A 17500-nucleotide genomic window follows, 5' to 3' on the forward strand; every position below is an offset into this window, starting at 1 on the left:
GAGTACGCCTGATCCCGTCTGATCTCGGAAGCTAAGCAGGGTCGGGCCTGGTTAGTACTTGGATGGGAGACCGCCTGGGAATACCAGGTGCTGTAAGCTTTTTGTCACTGCCTTGTGGAATTTCAACTCTTTGTCCGTTTTTTCCCACAAGGCTGAAATATGTGCCCTCGCTTTGAAATAAGTAAGCAAGGTTAGTTTGTATTTCATCCAACAATCTGTACCACAAATTATGGTTACAGTATATGCAATTTCATCCACTTTTTGAGATTGCCTTTCGCTTACGGCCACACCGGCCTGAGTACGCCTGATCTCGTCCGATCTCGGAAGCTAAGCAGGGTCGGGCCTGGTTAGTACTTGGATGGGAGACCGCCTGGGAATACCAGGTGCTGTAAGCTTTTTGTCACTGCCTTGTGGAATTTCAACTCTTTGTCCGTTTTTTCCCACAAGGCTGAAATATGTGCCCTCGCTTTGAAATAAGTAAGCAAGGTTAGTTTGTATTTCATCCAACAATCTGTACCACAAATTATGGTTACAGTATATGCAATTTCATCCACTTTTTGAGATTGCCTTTCGCTTACGGCCACACCGGCCTGAGTACGCCTGATCTCGTCCGATCTCGGAAGCTAAGCAGGGTCGGGCCTGGTTAGTACTTGGATGGGAGACCGCCTGGGAATACCAGGTGCTGTAAGCTTTTTGTCACTGCCTTGTGGAATTTCAACTCTTTGTCCGTTTTTTCCCACAAGGCTGAAATATGTGCCCTCGCTTTGAAATAAGTAAGCAAGGTTAGTTTGTATTTCATCCAACAATCTGTACCACAAATTATGGTTACAGTATATGCAATTTCATCCACTTTTTGAGATTGCCTTTCGCTTACGGCCACACCGGCCTGAGTACGCCTGATCTCGTCCGATCTCGGAAGCTAAGCAGGGTCGGGCCTGGTTAGTACTTGGATGGGAGACCGCCTGGGAATACCAGGTGCTGTAAGCTTTTTGTCACTGCCTTGTGGAATTTCAACTCTTTGTCCGTTTTTTCCCACAAGGCTGAAATATGTGCCCTCGCTTTGAAATAAGTAAGCAAGGTTAGTTTGTATTTCATCCAACAATCTGTGCTACAAATTATGGCTACAGTATATGCAATTTCTTCCACTTTTTGAGTGACACAAAGATGCTTATCTAAATGGTGAAAATGCAACAGCTGTTAATCAGGCTCACTTTGACTTTACATAGTGCACCAAGAGATAGTTTCTCGCTTACGGCCACACCGGCCTGAGTACGCCTGATCTCGTCCGATCTCGGAAGCTAAGCAGGGTCGGGCCTGGTTAGTACTTGGATGGGAGACCGCCTGGGAATACCAGGTGCTGTAAGCTTTTTGTCACTGCCTTGTGGAATTTCAACTCTTTGTCCGTTTTTTCCCACAAGGCTGAAATATGTGCCCTCGCTTTGAAATAAGTAAGCAAGGTTAGTTTGTATTTCATCCAACAATCTGTACCACAAATTATGGTTACAGTATATGCAATTTCATCCACTTTTTGAGATTGCCTTTTGCTTACGGCCACACCGGCCTGAGTACGCCTGATCTCGTCCGATCTCGGAAGCTAAGCAGGGTCGGGCCTGGTTAGTACTTGGATGGGAGACCGCCTGGGAATACCAGGTGCTGTAAGCTTTTTGTCACTGCCTTGTGGAATTTCAACTCTTTGTCCGTTTTTTCCCACAAGGCTGAAATATGTGCCCTCGCTTTGAAATAAGTAAGCAAGGTTAGTTTGTATTTCATCCAACAATCTGTACCACAAATTATGGTTACAGTATATGCAATTTCATCCACTTTTTGAGATTGCCTTTCGCTTACGGCCACACCGGCCTGAGTACGCCTGATCCCGTCTGATCTCGGAAGCTAAGCAGGGTCGGGCCTGGTTAGTACTTGGATGGGAGACCGCCTGGGAATACCAGGTGCTGTAAGCTTTTTGTCACTGCCTTGTGGAATTTCAACTCTTTGTCCGTTTTTTCCCACAAGGCTGAAATATGTGCCCTCGCTTTGAAATAAGTAAGCAAGGTTAGTTTGTATTTCATCCAACAATCTGTACCACAAATTATGGTTACAGTATATGCAATTTCATCCACTTTTTGAGATTGCCTTTTGCTTACGGCCACACCGGCCTGAGTACGCCTGATCTCGTCCGATCTCGGAAGCTAAGCAGGGTCGGGCCTGGTTAGTACTTGGATGGGAGACCGCCTGGGAATACCAGGTGCTGTAAGCTTTTTGTCACTGCCTTGTGGAATTTCAACTCTTTGTCCGTTTTTTCCCACAAGGCTGAAATATGTGCCCTCGCTTTGAAATAAGTAAGCAAGGTTAGTTTGTATTTCATCCAACAATCTGTACCACAAATTATGGTTACAGTATATGCAATTTCATCCACTTTTTGAGATTGCCTTTCGCTTACGGCCACACCGGCCTGAGTACGCCTGATCTCGTCCGATCTCGGAAGCTAAGCAGGGTCGGGCCTGGTTAGTACTTGGATGGGAGACCGCCTGGGAATACCAGGTGCTGTAAGCTTTTTGTCACTGCCTTGTGGAATTTCAACTCTTTGTCCGTTTTTTCCCACAAGGCTGAAATATGTGCCCTCGCTTTGAAATAAGTAAGCAAGGTTAGTTTGTATTTCATCCAACAATCTGTACCACAAATTATGGTTACAGTATATGCAATTTCATCCACTTTTTGAGATTGCCTTTCGCTTACGGCCACACCGGCCTGAGTACGCCTGATCTCGTCCGATCTCGGAAGCTAAGCAGGGTCGGGCCTGGTTAGTACTTGGATGGGAGACCGCCTGGGAATACCAGGTGCTGTAAGCTTTTTGTCACTGCCTTGTGGAATTTCAACTCTTTGTCCGTTTTTTCCCACAAGGCTGAAATATGTGCCCTCGCTTTGAAATAAGTAAGCAAGGTTATTTTGTATTTCATCCAACAATCTGTGCTACAAATTATGGCTACAGTATATGCAATTTCTTCCACTTTTTGAGTGACACAAAGATGCTTATCTAAATGGTGAAAATGCAACAGCTGTTAATCAGGCTCACTTTGACTTTACATAGTGCACCAAGAGATAGTTTCTCGCTTACGGCCACACCGGCCTGAGTACGCCTGATCTCGTCCGATCTCGGAAGCTAAGCAGGGTCGGGCCTGGTTAGTACTTGGATGGGAGACCGCCTGGGAATACCAGGTGCTGTAAGCTTTTTGTCACTGCCTTGTGGAATTTCAACTCTTTGTCCGTTTTTTCCCACAAGGCTGAAATATGTGCCCTCGCTTTGAAATAAGTAAGCAAGGTTAGTTTGTATTTCATCCAACAATCTGTACCACAAATTATGGTTACAGTATATGCAATTTCATCCACTTTTTGAGATTGCCTTTCGCTTACGGCCACACCGGCCTGAGTACGCCTGATCTCGTCCGATCTCGGAAGCTAAGCAGGGTCGGGCCTGGTTAGTACTTGGATGGGAGACCGCCTGGGAATACCAGGTGCTGTAAGCTTTTTGTCACTGCCTTGTGGAATTTCAACTCTTTGTCCGTTTTTTCCCACAAGGCTGAAATATGTGCCCTCGCTTTGAAATAAGTAAGCAAGGTTAGTTTGTATTTCATCCAACAATCTGTACCACAAATTATGGTTACAGTATATGCAATTTCATCCACTTTTTGAGATTGCCTTTCGCTTACGGCCACACCGGCCTGAGTACGCCTGATCCCGTCCGATCTCGGAAGCTAAGCAGGGTCGGGCCTGGTTAGTACTTGGATGGGAGACCGCCTGGGAATACCAGGTGCTGTAAGCTTTTTGTCACTGCCTTGTGGAATTTCAACTCTTTGTCCGTTTTTTCCCACAAGGCTGAAATATGTGCCCTCGCTTTGAAATAAGTAAGCAAGGTTAGTTTGTATTTCATCCAACAATCTGTACCACAAATTATGGTTACAGTATATGCAATTTCATCCACTTTTTGAGATTGCCTTTTGCTTACGGCCACACCGGCCTGAGTACGCCTGATCTCGTCCGATCTCGGAAGCTAAGCAGGGTCGGGCCTGGTTAGTACTTGGATGGGAGACCGCCTGGGAATACCAGGTGCTGTAAGCTTTTTGTCACTGCCTTGTGGAATTTCAACTCTTTGTCCGTTTTTTCCCACAAGGCTGAAATATGTGCCCTCGCTTTGAAATAAGTAAGCAAGGTTAGTTTGTATTTCATCCAACAATCTGTACCACAAATTATGGTTACAGTATATGCAATTTCATCCACTTTTTGAGATTGCCTTTCGCTTACGGCCACACCGGCCTGAGTACGCCTGATCCCGTCTGATCTCGGAAGCTAAGCAGGGTCGGGCCTGGTTAGTACTTGGATGGGAGACCGCCTGGGAATACCAGGTGCTGTAAGCTTTTTGTCACTGCCTTGTGGAATTTCAACTCTTTGTCCGTTTTTTCCCACAAGGCTGAAATATGTGCCCTCGCTTTGAAATAAGTAAGCAAGGTTAGTTTGTATTTCATCCAACAATCTGTACCACAAATTATGGTTACAGTATATGCAATTTCATCCACTTTTTGAGATTGCCTTTCGCTTACGGCCACACCGGCCTGAGTACGCCTGATCTCGTCCGATCTCGGAAGCTAAGCAGGGTCGGGCCTGGTTAGTACTTGGATGGGAGACCGCCTGGGAATACCAGGTGCTGTAAGCTTTTTGTCACTGCCTTGTGGAATTTCAACTGTTTGTCCGTTTTTTCCCACAAGGCTGAAATATGTGCCCTCGCTTTGAAATAAGTAAGCAAGGTTAGTTTGTATTTCATCCAACAATCTGTACCACAAATTATGGTTACAGTATATGCAATTTCATCCACTTTTTGAGATTGCCTTTCGCTTACGGCCACACCGGCCTGAGTACGCCTGATCTCGTCCGATCTCGGAAGCTAAGCAGGGTCGGGCCTGGTTAGTACTTGGATGGGAGACCGCCTGGGAATACCAGGTGCTGTAAGCTTTTTGTCACTGCCTTGTGGAATTTCAACTCTTTGTCCGTTTTTTCCCACAAGGCTGAAATATGTGCCCTCGCTTTGAAATAAGTAAGCAAGGTTAGTTTGTATTTCATCCAACAATCTGTACCACAAATTATGGTTACAGTATATGCAATTTCATCCACTTTTTGAGATTGCCTTTCGCTTACGGCCACACCGGCCTGAGTACGCCTGATCTCGTCCGATCTCGGAAGCTAAGCAGGGTCGGGCCTGGTTAGTACTTGGATGGGAGACCGCCTGGGAATACCAGGTGCTGTAAGCTTTTTGTCACTGCCTTGTGGAATTTCAACTCTTTGTCCGTTTTTTCCCACAAGGCTGAAATATGTGCCCTCGCTTTGAAATAAGTAAGCAAGGTTAGTTTGTATTTCATCCAACAATCTGTACCACAAATTATGGTTACAGTATATGCAATTTCATCCACTTTTTGAGATTGCCTTTCGCTTACGGCCACACCGGCCTGAGTACGCCTGATCTCGTCCGATCTCGGAAGCTAAGCAGGGTCGGGCCTGGTTAGTACTTGGATGGGAGACCGCCTGGGAATACCAGGTGCTGTAAGCTTTTTGTCACTGCCTTGTGGAATTTCAACTCTTTGTCCGTTTTTTCCCACAAGGCTGAAATATGTGCCCTCGCTTTGAAATAAGTAAGCAAGGTTGGTTTGTATTTCATCCAACATTTGTGGGAGTAAAAAGAACACATGGGCACGTAGGGAGAATTGGATACACTAAAGCAAAAGGAGACACATAGCCTATTGACCTATTTGTGGGAATAAATAGAACACATAGGCACTTAGGGAGAATTGGATACACTAAGTAAGAGGAGACACATAGCCTATTGACCTATTGTGGGAGTAAATAGAACACATAGGCATTTAGGGAGAATTGGATACACTGAAAGGGGACACATAGATGGCTGACAAAAATACACACACATGAGAACCATAAGTTAAGTGCAGGGCCACCAATTCACTAAAAGGGGACACACAGATGGCTGACAAAAATACACACACATGAGAACCATAAGTTAAGTGCAGGGCCAAAGAACAGGCCTATAGAATAACCAGACGCATGCTATTTTTTTTAGGACGAAGCAAGGATCCTGCCACCATTATAATCTAATTAAAAGAGGATGTGGGCGTTATTGGGCGTGAACAAGCAGGAAGCCTGGACTGAAAGATAATGGTGGCAGATGGATAGGGGAAATATGTCTATTTACATATGGGATGGACGTATATGCTGTATGTGTATAAATATGAGAGCCAGGGCTCTGGGAAGCGGTGTGTGCTCCGCGGACCATCCTGGCTGGCAATACTCTTGTATTAAAAGCCTGATTGATTTCACAAGTTCTGGCATGCGTTATAATTGATTCAATTATCCACCACATACTTGGCGAGCTTTGCCAGGAGAGACGGGGTCCGGACGCTCTTGGCTGGTTGCGGGTTCTTTGGGGCAATCTGACGAAACAATGGTGGCCGCCCAACTATAACAAGGTAAGCAAGTTCTTACAAAATAGTTGAAATGTTTGGGTAGATTGCTTCAGAGATCCTGTATCAGCGGGGGGAGTGTCAAGTAGGTCTCTCTTTTAAATTTCCTAAAACTACAGATTAAAGAACTTTTGAAATTCAATAAAATTGCATGTGTGTGTAAACTTGGGAATTGTATAAGCAAATACAAACGTGCATGCATGTCTGGTAGTAAATAGGCAAGGGCTGTGAACTTCGCTGGTATTGGGTGTTTGGACGGAGGGCGCGGGCGATTGCTCTGGTCAGGCTGCTTGGGCGGACCTGTGTGTCTGGTTTAGTTGGGGGAGTTGTTCCGTCTGATTCAGTTTGGCCGGGCTCGACCGTTTCAGGACCTGTTTTGGAGTGTGCGTAAACACACCCCATTCAACCTGGGCGAGCGACCCGTGTCGGGTGCGTGATTCGGACTGCTCCCTCGGTGGGCCATTCATATGGGGGACTTTCGGGCGGCTTGTTTGGTGTGATTGTCGTGCGCTCTCTGGCTGAACGGCTGGGACTGGGCGCAGGGCTACAGCTTTCTGCTTATATGGTTAGAATATAAAAAGTAGGTAAATAAATATTCGTGGATGCCGCTCTATAGAAGAGGTCTGAACGGACGAATATTTAGAAAGTAGGATAAAAAGTAGTGAAATAAATATTCGTGGCTACCGCTCTATAAAAGAGGTCTGAACGGACGAATATTTAGAAAACAGAATATAAAAAGCAGTGAAATAAATATTCGTGGCTACCGCTCTATAGAAGAGGTCTGAACGGACGAATATTTAGAAAGTAGAATAAAAAGCAGTAAAATAACTATTCGTGGCTACCGCTCTATAGAAGAGGTCTGTACGGACGAGTATTTAGAACGCAGGAAAAACGTTGGCCTGATTGTGCGACGTTCAACTGCAAAAAGAAATCCTGCGATTACAAAACGCTCCGTCTAGCTAAACGGGGGTTTATAAATCAGTAGGTCACGCCGCGATATTGTTCTAATCATTGGATAAAGATCAGTACGGGGTGGATGAATGGGATATGAAAACAAACTGATCCGATTAGACAGTTGTAGTATCGTATCGTAGAAATCCTATAATCTAGACTTATGTTGAGGAAGTGAAGTAAGTCAATAAAGACATTGTAGGTCATTTTTAGGTAAAAACGAAGGGTATGTGTGAAAAATCCTACAGGATAATTTAGGCTCATGTGGAGGAAGTGTATTGAGTTTAGAAAGAGACTGTGTTGGTTTCAGTTAGAAATAAAAGGTTGAATGAATGAATGGAAATAAACGCATGAATGTGAAGAGTGATATGATGTAATTTTGTGTGAAGATAGAACTGTAGAGATAAGAACAGGTTGTGTGTACTTAGACAGAACGTCCAGAAGAGGGAGTGTGCAACCTTCCTGTGACAGACTAGAAAGGTTGAATGTTTCTGACCGGCAAAAGTATTCCTCTATCACAGTAGACACAATCATAGAGTGATTCTTATCATAACCTGAGTATTATTATTAGGTATAGGAAACGAAAGTAAGGATAAACAATAGATAGGTGTTGAAACTAGAAATTAATAAAATAATTTAAGAAGCATAACCCAAATAGTATAAAACGGATAGAATAGTGTGTAATATAAAAAAGAAAGCAGAATCACTAATAAACTGAAATTATACTATGGCATTAGAAATAAGTTTAAGTCAAGTAGGATAAGGAGTAATGAATAAATAAAATCCAGGACACATGTATAACTCATAAACTGTGCAGACAGAGTAAGGAGGAAAAATAGACAATAGCCCCTCTGTGTACACAGAGGCTAGGGTCTAAAAATAGCCTGAAGGGCAGAAGGGGGTGCTGAAAATAGTGAGAAGGAAAGGAAAGGAGAGAAGTCGGCCTCACTAATAAGTTGACCATAGGATCAAACGGCTAGGATTAAGAAAGAAATAAAAGGCGGAGATAATATAAATAAAACATTAGATATATTATCCTTAGAAATTGATTAAGAGCCATAATAACAGAACAACCAAACGAACAAAATGAATAGAACACCGGTAGAGATCCTAGGGGCAAGGCATCCACTGAGCAAAGAAGAAATAATGAGAACTTCCATAAAATGGGAGAAACGCACAAGAAAACTGACCACCAAATGGCCAGCGGAGGGAACATTGGATGTCTCTGTGTGTGAGGAAATGGAGACACTGATAAAGAACTACAAACCAAAGGACAAGAAACAAAAAAGGAGAGATAAGCGGGAGAGAGAGAATGAAATACTAAAAATGTTCAAAGAAGAAGGAACTGGTTTGTTAAAAAGCATGAAAACGGCAAGAGAAATGCTGAAGAGAGATGACAAGGCAACGGAAGGAAAAGAGTGTGTAACTAAACCTCCACCTTATTCCAATGGGCAATTTCCAATGGTAACAGGACGTGTGGACATAGTAGGTGAGGTAGAATTAACTGAAGAGAGGGAAGGGGCTGTCTCACCGGGATCAACAGGGGCGCCCATTCACTCAACGGAGAGAAGAAAGAGAATGACTGAGAAAAATCCAAGCTCAGAGGAAGTCTTCAATTGTTATGAAGGCTTGAGAGAAACCCTGGCTGCAATGGAAATGGGAGAAAATGAAAAAACAGGACCGCTAACAATGGGGAAAATAAATGGAAAAAAAGTAGAATGCTTTAAGAAAGGTCTGGAGGCACTAGCAGATTACCACGCAAGACAGAGTCTCTGCAGTATGGGAGAGGAAGAAGAAGAGAGTGACCAACACTGTAGAGAGGATAGAGAATATGAAATTCAAAAATCAAAGATACTGGGAGAATGTGAGGAACTAAGAGAAAAAATAAGAGCACAGCAACAGGAGAGAGATCAAGCCTGGGTTTCACATGAGAGCATGAGAAATGAGCCTGCAACTCGTAGGAAAGCCCTAGGAAAAGAACCTGGTTACTATAAAGGCCAGCTTCCAATCCTAGTAAAAGGCACTCAGGGCCACTACACGCCGTGGGCTACGCAGGACCTGGAGGGGTTGGTTATCCGTCTACCAGATCTGAATGAAGGAGCGGGTAAATGGATCAGAACCTTTGAAGAACATACTGTGGGGAAATTACTGGCGGTGGGCGACATAAGGGCACTACTGGCCAGGGTGACGAGCATGCGTACTATGGGAGAGATCATGCAGGACGGGGGCATCGATGGCGCAAATGGGGGAGTGATGAATGATGGATTACTGTTCAACAGATACAGACCAGCCATCTGGCGAGCCTTGAGGGAAGCATATCCCACAAAAGTGGATCCTAAAGCACTGAGGGGCGAAGCCATTGGAGACACAGAAAACCCAGCCACCTACCTACATGGACAGTTGAAAAGGTGGAGGATGGAAACAGAACAAGACCCTGAGGGCAATGAACTGATGACAACTATGTTCCGAAATTCAATAATAGAAGCCATGCCCCAGCCGGTAAAAAGCAGGCTGGAGGATGTGGTGGGACTTACATCAAAACCATACAGGGAATTCTGTGACCACGTGGTTCATGCGGTGGAAAAACACAGGAAGGATGAACAGAGACAGATGGAACAAGGAAAAGATATTCAGAGAAGGCTGACCCAATTGCAGTTGGATGAGCTAACCAACAGAGGAAAAAAGAAGGTCCAAGCAGCTGTCACGACCCCTGGGCCAGAGATGGGAACAATGGCTGCTGTCTCCCCAGGAGAGCCACAGCTGTTCGGCCCTGGGCGGGCCCAAGTGTCCACTGCACCGCCAGTAGTAAATGTGTATACACAGCCCCCGAATTGGAATGGGGGGAAAAAACATCAGAAAAACGTACAATCTGACAAAAGCAAGGGAACTGTGGATTCTAGAGGGCCGCCTGGCACCTGTTGGGGTTGTAGGCAAACGGGACACAACAGGCGAGAATGCCCTACACACCCGTGGCAGGATCGGACTGGGGGAAATAGAAATAGCAGACCGCCACCGGCGAGTAGTGCTCCGACCCACGAACCAAATCCAAGTGGGTGGAATCCAAACAATGACTGGCGGGGCGACCCTAACCAACCCTCAGGCCCTGTGAACTCATGGTCGGGGCCTAACCAACCCTCAGGCCCTGTGAACTCATGGTCGGGGCCTAACCAACCCTCAGGCCCTGTAAACTCATGGTCAGGGCCTAATCAACGCAACTAGGGATGCCCAGGGAATCCTAGGGGGGAGGGTCAGTTTCCAATATTAACAACAAAAGCTGACCAAGAACCTATACTGCAGGTTCAGATAGAAAACAGAGGCACACCCATGATGATAGATACTGGAGCCACTTACACATGTGTAAGTCCACACTATGCCTCTCATCTCCCCATGTCGGGCAAATATGCCAAAACAATAGGATTCTCGGGAAATACGCAGTTAATTCCAATGACCGCTCCAGTTCGTCTAACAGCTGACGGCAAATCTGCTACAATTCCAATTTTAGTGTCAGATCAAACACCAATTAATTTACTAGGAAGAGATGCACTATGTAAAATGGGTTTACAAATCAAATGTTCTCCGGATGGAGTGATAATTGAAAGAACAGGATTACAACTACCAGTGATAGGTACAGAAGGGACGGCTAATGTGTATTGGCTAGGAGGCATTGAATCAGACGTAGACAGAACTGTAAGGAAATGGGGTAAATTCATTCAGGCCCAAATACCTAAAGCAGTTAGAGCTAAATCTGAATATCATTGTACAATGCAATTTGACCCACACCAGGATCCATTATTAGAACAACTCTGGGTTATGGGGGCAAATGGACAGAAAGCACCCATAATGTCACAGTATATTATCATTGGAAAGCAAGGAGCTGCAATGGATGTGATGGACGGAGACGGGTCTGAATTTGTGCAGAAATGGTTCAATGTCTCAGACTCCGTCCCTCACATCACATTGTTGGTAAATCAGGGTTACACATCTAAAGATCTAGGACCAATGATGAGGGAAGTTAAGAAAAAGAAATGGGACAAAACAGACAATCCACTAATTTTTCATTCAAAGGATAAATCATTTATCAAAATAGTTACAGCTACTATGTTGATTGGTGATCCAAGGGAGATAGAGGTTAGTGCAGGCCAGCAAGTGGTGCTAGGTGAAGGGCTAGGGTTAATCAGTGAACTTAGAGAAGAGATGGAGAAAATTATACCAACCAAGGTATGGTCGCAACACGACACAGACGTCGGGTTAGTCAAATCTGCTAGTCCCGTCTGTGTAAAGATAAAACCCGACGCCAAACTTCCATGGAAAACCCAGTATCCTATGAAGCCTGAGGCTGAAGAAGGAATAAGATCGACAATAGAAGGACTGATCAGGGCAGGTGTATTGATAGAGATGCCCAGCTGCTGCAATACACCTTTGTTACCTGTCCTTAAAGCCGATGGTAAAAGATGGAGACTGGTCCATGATTTGAGAGCGGTGAATGACATAGCTCAGGATTGCCCTGCTGAAGTCCCAAACCCTCACACGCTGCTGACCAATGTTCCCCCGGATGCCAAATACTTCACGGTTATCGACCTATGTGGAGCGTTTTTTAGTATACCCCTGGCGGAGGAGTGCAGACATCTGTTTGCATTTAGATATGGGGGTAAAACTCTGTCTTACACGAGGACGCCACAAGGTTTTAAGCACAGTCCGCATTTGTTTAATCAAATATTGAGGGCTGATTTGGAGGAATTAATGTTAGATGGCACATTGATTCAATATGTGGATGACCTGTTGATCTGTGCCTCGACTTTGGAACAATGTCATTCTGACTCACTTAAAGTACTACAGCGACTAGCTGAGGGGGGACACAAAGTTTCTAGAACAAAACTACAGTACTGTCAACCTCAAGTTGAGTACTTAGGGAGAACAATAGCTCATGGGACTAAAGCCATAGCTCCAGGACAGTTAGAAGGTATCAGTAAAGCACCCCTGCCACAAACGGTAGCTCAAATGATGACCTTTTTGGGAATGACAGGGTTCAGCTCAGATTGGATAGAGGAGTATGTAGTCAAAACAGCTCCTCTGAGAGAAATAATGAAAGAAGCGGGACAGCTTAACCTCAGAGCAAAACTAGATTGGAATACTGATGCGTTAGTTGCTTTCGAAACACTCAAGAAAGAGATGCAGACAGCTCCAGCTTTAGCAACTCCCGATTACACCAAACCATTCTTGTTATATGTAGCAAACAGGTGTGACAACTATGCAGCAGCCGTTCTTATGCAAGAATCGTGTAGTGGTAGGAAGAAACAACCAATTGCCTATTATAGCTCCAAACTAGATCCGGTAGCCCAGGGATACCCACCGTGTTATCAAGGATTGGCAGCGTTGCATTACGCATATGACAAAGCGTCAACGATAACCATGGGGTACCCTGTGGTTATCAGTACTCATCATAAAATTGTGGAGTTGATAGAGCAGGGAAAATTTGTGTTAACAAATGCAAGGACAATGGACTATATGAGCTTACTTACGTATCCAGATGTTCTCATTAAAAGATGCAGCACTGTGAATCCAGCGGAAAGGGTTCCGTTCGATTTCGAAGGAGAAGCACACGATTGTGTAGCCGAGGCTCTAACATTTACCAAATTGCGCCCTGACTTAGAATCTATTCCGTTAATAGATCATGAGGGAGATAATCTGGAAAGTTACTTTGTAGATGGTTCTTGTTTTAAGGATTATACAGGTAATCATGCAGGGTTTGCGGTTGTCAAACACAAAGGGAAAACCTTTACTGAAGAAATACTTGAACATTGTCCTCAACCGTGCTCAGCACAGTTAGCTGAATTACAGGCTTTGACAGCAGCATGTGTACTAGGAAGGGGTAAAACAGTTAACATCTATACTGATTCCGCATACGCGCACGGTGTATGCCATTTGTTTGGTGCAGTATGGAAACAGAGAGGGTTTAAAAAGAGTGATGGAACTCCCATCCAACATCACGCACAAATTGTTAAGTTAATGACAGCATTAATGTATCCTCGGAAACTAGCAATAATCAAATGTCAAGCGCATAAAAAAGGCAATGACTTTGTCATTAGGGGCAATAATGCAGCAGATGAAGCGGCCAAAAAAGCATCTAAGTGTGTTGTCCCTATTCTCATTGCGCCATTGATGGACATGGTTGCTATTGCACCAATCACATCTCCTGCTGAGCTAATTCAAATTCAGGCTCAGGCTGGAATTACTGAACAGACCACCTGGCTACAGAGGGGGGCTTCTGTAGACAGACATGGGATATGGAGAACACATGATGGTGCCATATTAGCCACCACCGCTCTCTTGACGCTACTTATCAATGATGCACATGATGTTGATCATTGTGCAAGGGGGGAGGTGATAAGAAAAATCAAAAAACAAGGTTTTTGGTCGCCATATCTACAGGCAACAGTAGATGAGATTTTGTCAAAATGTGAAATATGCGCAAAAAACAACATACGTAAAGGTATAACTACGCCGATAGGTCACATACCGGTTCCAGAAGGTCCGTTTAGACACATTGTGATGGACTATGTAGACATGATAAAACCTGTACGGGGTAAAAGGTATATGTTAGTCATCATAGACAGGTTCAGTAGATGGGTAGAAGCAATACCGTCGGCGGATCAGGGGTCAGGAACAGTGGTTAAATTCTTATCAACAGAAGTCATTCCCAGGTTTGGGATTCCATCCGAAATTAGCTCAGACAATGGATCGGCGTTTATACAAAAAGTTGTAAAAACAATAATACAGCAGCTAAGAATGAAACAAAGATTGGGGTGTGTCTATCATCCACAATCGCAGGGGATGGTTGAAAGGGTTAATGGGACCCTGAAAAACAAGATAACAAAGATCTGTAGATCTACAGGACTCAATTGGGTAGATGCGTTGCCGCTTGCACTAATGAGTTGTCGCATGGAAACTAACAGAAACACGCATCTCTCACCGCATGAAATGCTTACGGGTCGACCCATGCCAATACCAATGTTAGGAGGACTATACAAAGGTCCCTCTTTAGACATATTGCAGAGTGAGTTGAAATCGTATGTGATGTATCTAACCAAAATACACAAAGCCATATACTTACAGGAGAAAAAGACGGTGCCAGAGGCAGGTCCGGAAGGACCTCCCCCAGTGGTTCCAGGAGATCTGGTCTACGTTCGAGTGTTCCGGAGGAAGTGGGATCAACCGAGGAGAGAAGGACCGTACGAGGTGGCAGCAGCCACAAACACGGCCGTCCAAGTGAAAGGAAGCAAGACGTGGTACCATCTAAACCACTGCACCCGAGTCCCGACGGAGAGAAGGATACAACCCTACAGAGATGAGGACGCAGAGGATGCTGATTCACCAGGCAGGAGCCCGGAGGGAGCAGGAGCAGCGGAAACGATCGAAGCACCAGAGAGTAATCAAGAAAAGGGCAGACCAGATACAAGCCAAGATACGAAAAGTGCGCCAACTAACGCACTCAGAAGAAGTATCAGGGGAAAAGAGACTGAAAAGAAAAGAGACAGACAACCAAAGCCTCTTCCAGCAGGGCCTGAAAGCCCGGAAATGGGGGGGGGTGACATGCCTGTTACTCCTGATGACATACCTGTTGGGGCAGACCTTGTTGACGGGAGCCCTCTACAGTGGGACCCCGAGGTATCACCTGAAGAATGGGAACATCTCTTCCCTGAAATGGACGCCTTCCCAGATGGAAGCCCAGCTCGGACTGAGGAGGGAACAACGGGCGGAGAAAGTGGAGGAGAAACCTCACCAGGAACAACAGGTGAAGAAAGTGGAGGAGAAACCTCACCAGGAACAACAGGTGAAGAAAGCGGAGGAGAAGCCTCACCAAGAGCAGAAGGGGAGATCTTGCAAGGAAAAACGGTCCTGCAGGATGAAAGAAATGGGGATTTCCCCACGATTGACTTTTCAGCTCTTACCTGGTCTCCATAATGAACAATTGAAATTAGGAGCACAACAGAACAATGACCACGACAGAGCAAGAGCAATCGAGGACAAGACGAAGACAATGCACTCACACATGACCAAGATGAATGATAAAAACAGGAAGAAAAGAGAGGAACCGGTCGAACAAGGAGAAAAGACAGGACGTTTTGACAGGTTTAAATTCTCTGTTCCGCCCCAACTTCTAACTGAACCAGGGGAACAGAGAACAGTTTCGGTATGGAGGAAGAAACCACTACCAGAGGAGCCACTCTGTGGATGGACACATCATATGATAAAGGGAGAAGTTATATGGGACCCTAAAGGTTGTGACCTGATATTAACCAAATATGAGGAAGGCTGGGAGTTTATCATGAACAAGATAACACCAGCAGAAGGTGAAGAATTTGAAATTGAAATAGCAAGAACAGGACTGACCGAAGGAAACAGTTACAAACATGTCAAATTGGGTCCCACGCCAGCACCTGAGCAAGAACAGCTTGTAACAACCAAAGCGACGACGACAACGATAGCAGCGGCTGTAACAACCACGGTGGCGGCTGCTGTGACGACCACAGCAACTACCACCAAGATGACATCAACTGCCCTTGCCAAGCGGACCACGGTGACCATAAAGACACCTGTAACACCAGAACCAAAAGGATTCTTTAATGAGATTTGGAACTTTTTGACAAACTCTAATGACCTACCCCAAGACAAGAACAATGCAAAGATGACGGACATAGGTATATCAGACTCAGAACCATTCAAGGACACTATGCAGGAGGAAGAAGTGAAGAACGAATGGTACAAATGGGCTAAGTATACGGCAAACAAACACAGAATGGACAATTGTATTTTGTGTAGTAAATCACCTTTGTCGGATCTCATGATAGTCCCTGAACCAGCATCATTTAAAAACTGTGCAAATTGGAAGAATGATCATTGTACCAAGACAAAGTATTCTATTCCCTTGTGTGACATAGAATGTAGGATTGCTCAGGGGAGCACTAGAGGCAGAATCATGTTGAACGAGACTAGGTTGGGAAACAATGACTGTGCTGCATATGACATTAAAACTGAATTAAATGGACTCAATTTAGACATAAGTAATGTGGTTAAAGGAAAATATGAATGTTTTTACAGCTATAACACCGAAGGAATAAATGTCGGAAACACCACTGTAGAATGTGATACTATTTGGATACTAGAGACGGCAGGGGTTCGTAGAAGCACAGATGAAGGGTTGATTGTAAATAGAAAAGGAGTGTGTGGTACAATAACCCAGGTTGCGCCGTCCCTCACTATACTGAAGAATCAGGATAGAGGTATTGCAGATAGTTTCTGGATGTGTGGGAAAAACAAACTATTGAATGTACTACCAGATGGATGGATTGGTCTCTGTGCCTTAGTTAGAGCAATTCAACAGGTTACCATTATCAAATCACCTCATGACGATTATGTTAAATCTAGAGTTAAAAGGGCGTATGAGAAGGACCCTGAGGTATACCTGGATGCAATTGGACAGCCTAGGGGAGTACCTCGGGAGTTCAAGGCAAGAGATGAAGTTAAATCTGGATTTGAATCAATATTTTTGTGGGTTACACCGAATAAGAACTTAGAGTGGATTAATTATATTTATTATAACCAGCAGAGATTCATTAACTATACTGACTCAGCTCTAACGGCGTTGGGGGAACAGGTACAGGCTACCAGCAAAATGACTTGGCAAAATAGACAGGCTCTCAATTGGCTTTTGGCGGAGAAGGGTGGAGTCTGTGTTATGTTTGGGGATGATTGTTGTACCTTTATTCCTAACAACACAGCGCCTAACGGATCCTTTGCACTTGCTATGACTAGACTTAAAGGGTTACGAACAGAGGTAAAGGCTAATGCTGGGTTTGATTCTCATGTTTGGGACTGGCTGGATCTAGCATTAGGTAAATGGGGAGCTATGTTTGCTAGGATGGCCATTATGCTGGGCGGAGGATTAGTGGCTCTAGGTATCGTATTTTGTTGTGTTTTACCTTTGGTGAAATCGCTTGTGATCCGAACAACGGTTAAACAGATGTCGATAGGTA

The 17500-nt window shown here is 44.6% G+C and overlaps 18 non-coding genes and 1 pseudogene across 18 annotated transcripts; all 19 read left to right on the top strand.

Annotated features, from left to right (window-relative positions):
- On the top strand, positions 1-99 carry LOC139397944 (5S ribosomal RNA; annotated as a pseudogene; the record flags this gene model as incomplete).
- A 177-nt stretch (positions 100-276) lies between these two features.
- LOC139397978 (5S ribosomal RNA) lies at positions 277-395 on the top strand. Its single transcript, XR_011631278.1, has one exon. It is a non-coding gene; the product is annotated as a 5S ribosomal RNA (ribosomal RNA).
- Positions 396-572: 177 nt separating this feature from the next.
- LOC139397837 (5S ribosomal RNA) lies at positions 573-691 on the top strand. Its single transcript, XR_011631142.1, has one exon. It is a non-coding gene; the product is annotated as a 5S ribosomal RNA (ribosomal RNA).
- Positions 692-868: 177 nt separating this feature from the next.
- On the top strand, positions 869-987 carry LOC139397848 (5S ribosomal RNA). Its single transcript, XR_011631153.1, has one exon. It is a non-coding gene; the product is annotated as a 5S ribosomal RNA (ribosomal RNA).
- A 260-nt stretch (positions 988-1247) lies between these two features.
- LOC139397859 (5S ribosomal RNA) lies at positions 1248-1366 on the top strand. The gene has a single exon (XR_011631164.1). It is a non-coding gene; the product is annotated as a 5S ribosomal RNA (ribosomal RNA).
- A 177-nt stretch (positions 1367-1543) lies between these two features.
- On the top strand, positions 1544-1662 carry LOC139397870 (5S ribosomal RNA). The gene has a single exon (XR_011631175.1). It is a non-coding gene; the product is annotated as a 5S ribosomal RNA (ribosomal RNA).
- Positions 1663-1839: 177 nt separating this feature from the next.
- Positions 1840-1958, top strand: LOC139397956 (5S ribosomal RNA). The gene has a single exon (XR_011631256.1). It is a non-coding gene; the product is annotated as a 5S ribosomal RNA (ribosomal RNA).
- Positions 1959-2135: 177 nt separating this feature from the next.
- Positions 2136-2254, top strand: LOC139397881 (5S ribosomal RNA). The gene has a single exon (XR_011631186.1). It is a non-coding gene; the product is annotated as a 5S ribosomal RNA (ribosomal RNA).
- Positions 2255-2431: 177 nt separating this feature from the next.
- On the top strand, positions 2432-2550 carry LOC139397892 (5S ribosomal RNA). Its single transcript, XR_011631197.1, has one exon. It is a non-coding gene; the product is annotated as a 5S ribosomal RNA (ribosomal RNA).
- Positions 2551-2727: 177 nt separating this feature from the next.
- LOC139397903 (5S ribosomal RNA) lies at positions 2728-2846 on the top strand. Its single transcript, XR_011631208.1, has one exon. It is a non-coding gene; the product is annotated as a 5S ribosomal RNA (ribosomal RNA).
- A 260-nt stretch (positions 2847-3106) lies between these two features.
- Positions 3107-3225, top strand: LOC139397915 (5S ribosomal RNA). Its single transcript, XR_011631219.1, has one exon. It is a non-coding gene; the product is annotated as a 5S ribosomal RNA (ribosomal RNA).
- A 177-nt stretch (positions 3226-3402) lies between these two features.
- LOC139397927 (5S ribosomal RNA) lies at positions 3403-3521 on the top strand. Its single transcript, XR_011631230.1, has one exon. It is a non-coding gene; the product is annotated as a 5S ribosomal RNA (ribosomal RNA).
- A 177-nt stretch (positions 3522-3698) lies between these two features.
- LOC139397831 (5S ribosomal RNA) lies at positions 3699-3817 on the top strand. The gene has a single exon (XR_011631136.1). It is a non-coding gene; the product is annotated as a 5S ribosomal RNA (ribosomal RNA).
- A 177-nt stretch (positions 3818-3994) lies between these two features.
- Positions 3995-4113, top strand: LOC139397939 (5S ribosomal RNA). Its single transcript, XR_011631241.1, has one exon. It is a non-coding gene; the product is annotated as a 5S ribosomal RNA (ribosomal RNA).
- Positions 4114-4290: 177 nt separating this feature from the next.
- On the top strand, positions 4291-4409 carry LOC139397967 (5S ribosomal RNA). The gene has a single exon (XR_011631267.1). It is a non-coding gene; the product is annotated as a 5S ribosomal RNA (ribosomal RNA).
- A 177-nt stretch (positions 4410-4586) lies between these two features.
- LOC139397946 (5S ribosomal RNA) lies at positions 4587-4705 on the top strand. Its single transcript, XR_011631246.1, has one exon. It is a non-coding gene; the product is annotated as a 5S ribosomal RNA (ribosomal RNA).
- A 177-nt stretch (positions 4706-4882) lies between these two features.
- Positions 4883-5001, top strand: LOC139397947 (5S ribosomal RNA). Its single transcript, XR_011631247.1, has one exon. It is a non-coding gene; the product is annotated as a 5S ribosomal RNA (ribosomal RNA).
- Positions 5002-5178: 177 nt separating this feature from the next.
- LOC139397948 (5S ribosomal RNA) lies at positions 5179-5297 on the top strand. Its single transcript, XR_011631248.1, has one exon. It is a non-coding gene; the product is annotated as a 5S ribosomal RNA (ribosomal RNA).
- A 177-nt stretch (positions 5298-5474) lies between these two features.
- On the top strand, positions 5475-5593 carry LOC139397949 (5S ribosomal RNA). The gene has a single exon (XR_011631249.1). It is a non-coding gene; the product is annotated as a 5S ribosomal RNA (ribosomal RNA).
- Positions 5594-17500: the final 11907 nt, after the last annotated feature.

Source organism: Oncorhynchus clarkii, unplaced genomic scaffold (assembly GCF_045791955.1).
Source record: "Oncorhynchus clarkii lewisi isolate Uvic-CL-2024 unplaced genomic scaffold, UVic_Ocla_1.0 unplaced_contig_2456_pilon_pilon, whole genome shotgun sequence".
Taxonomy (NCBI): Eukaryota; Metazoa; Chordata; class Actinopteri; order Salmoniformes; family Salmonidae; genus Oncorhynchus; species Oncorhynchus clarkii.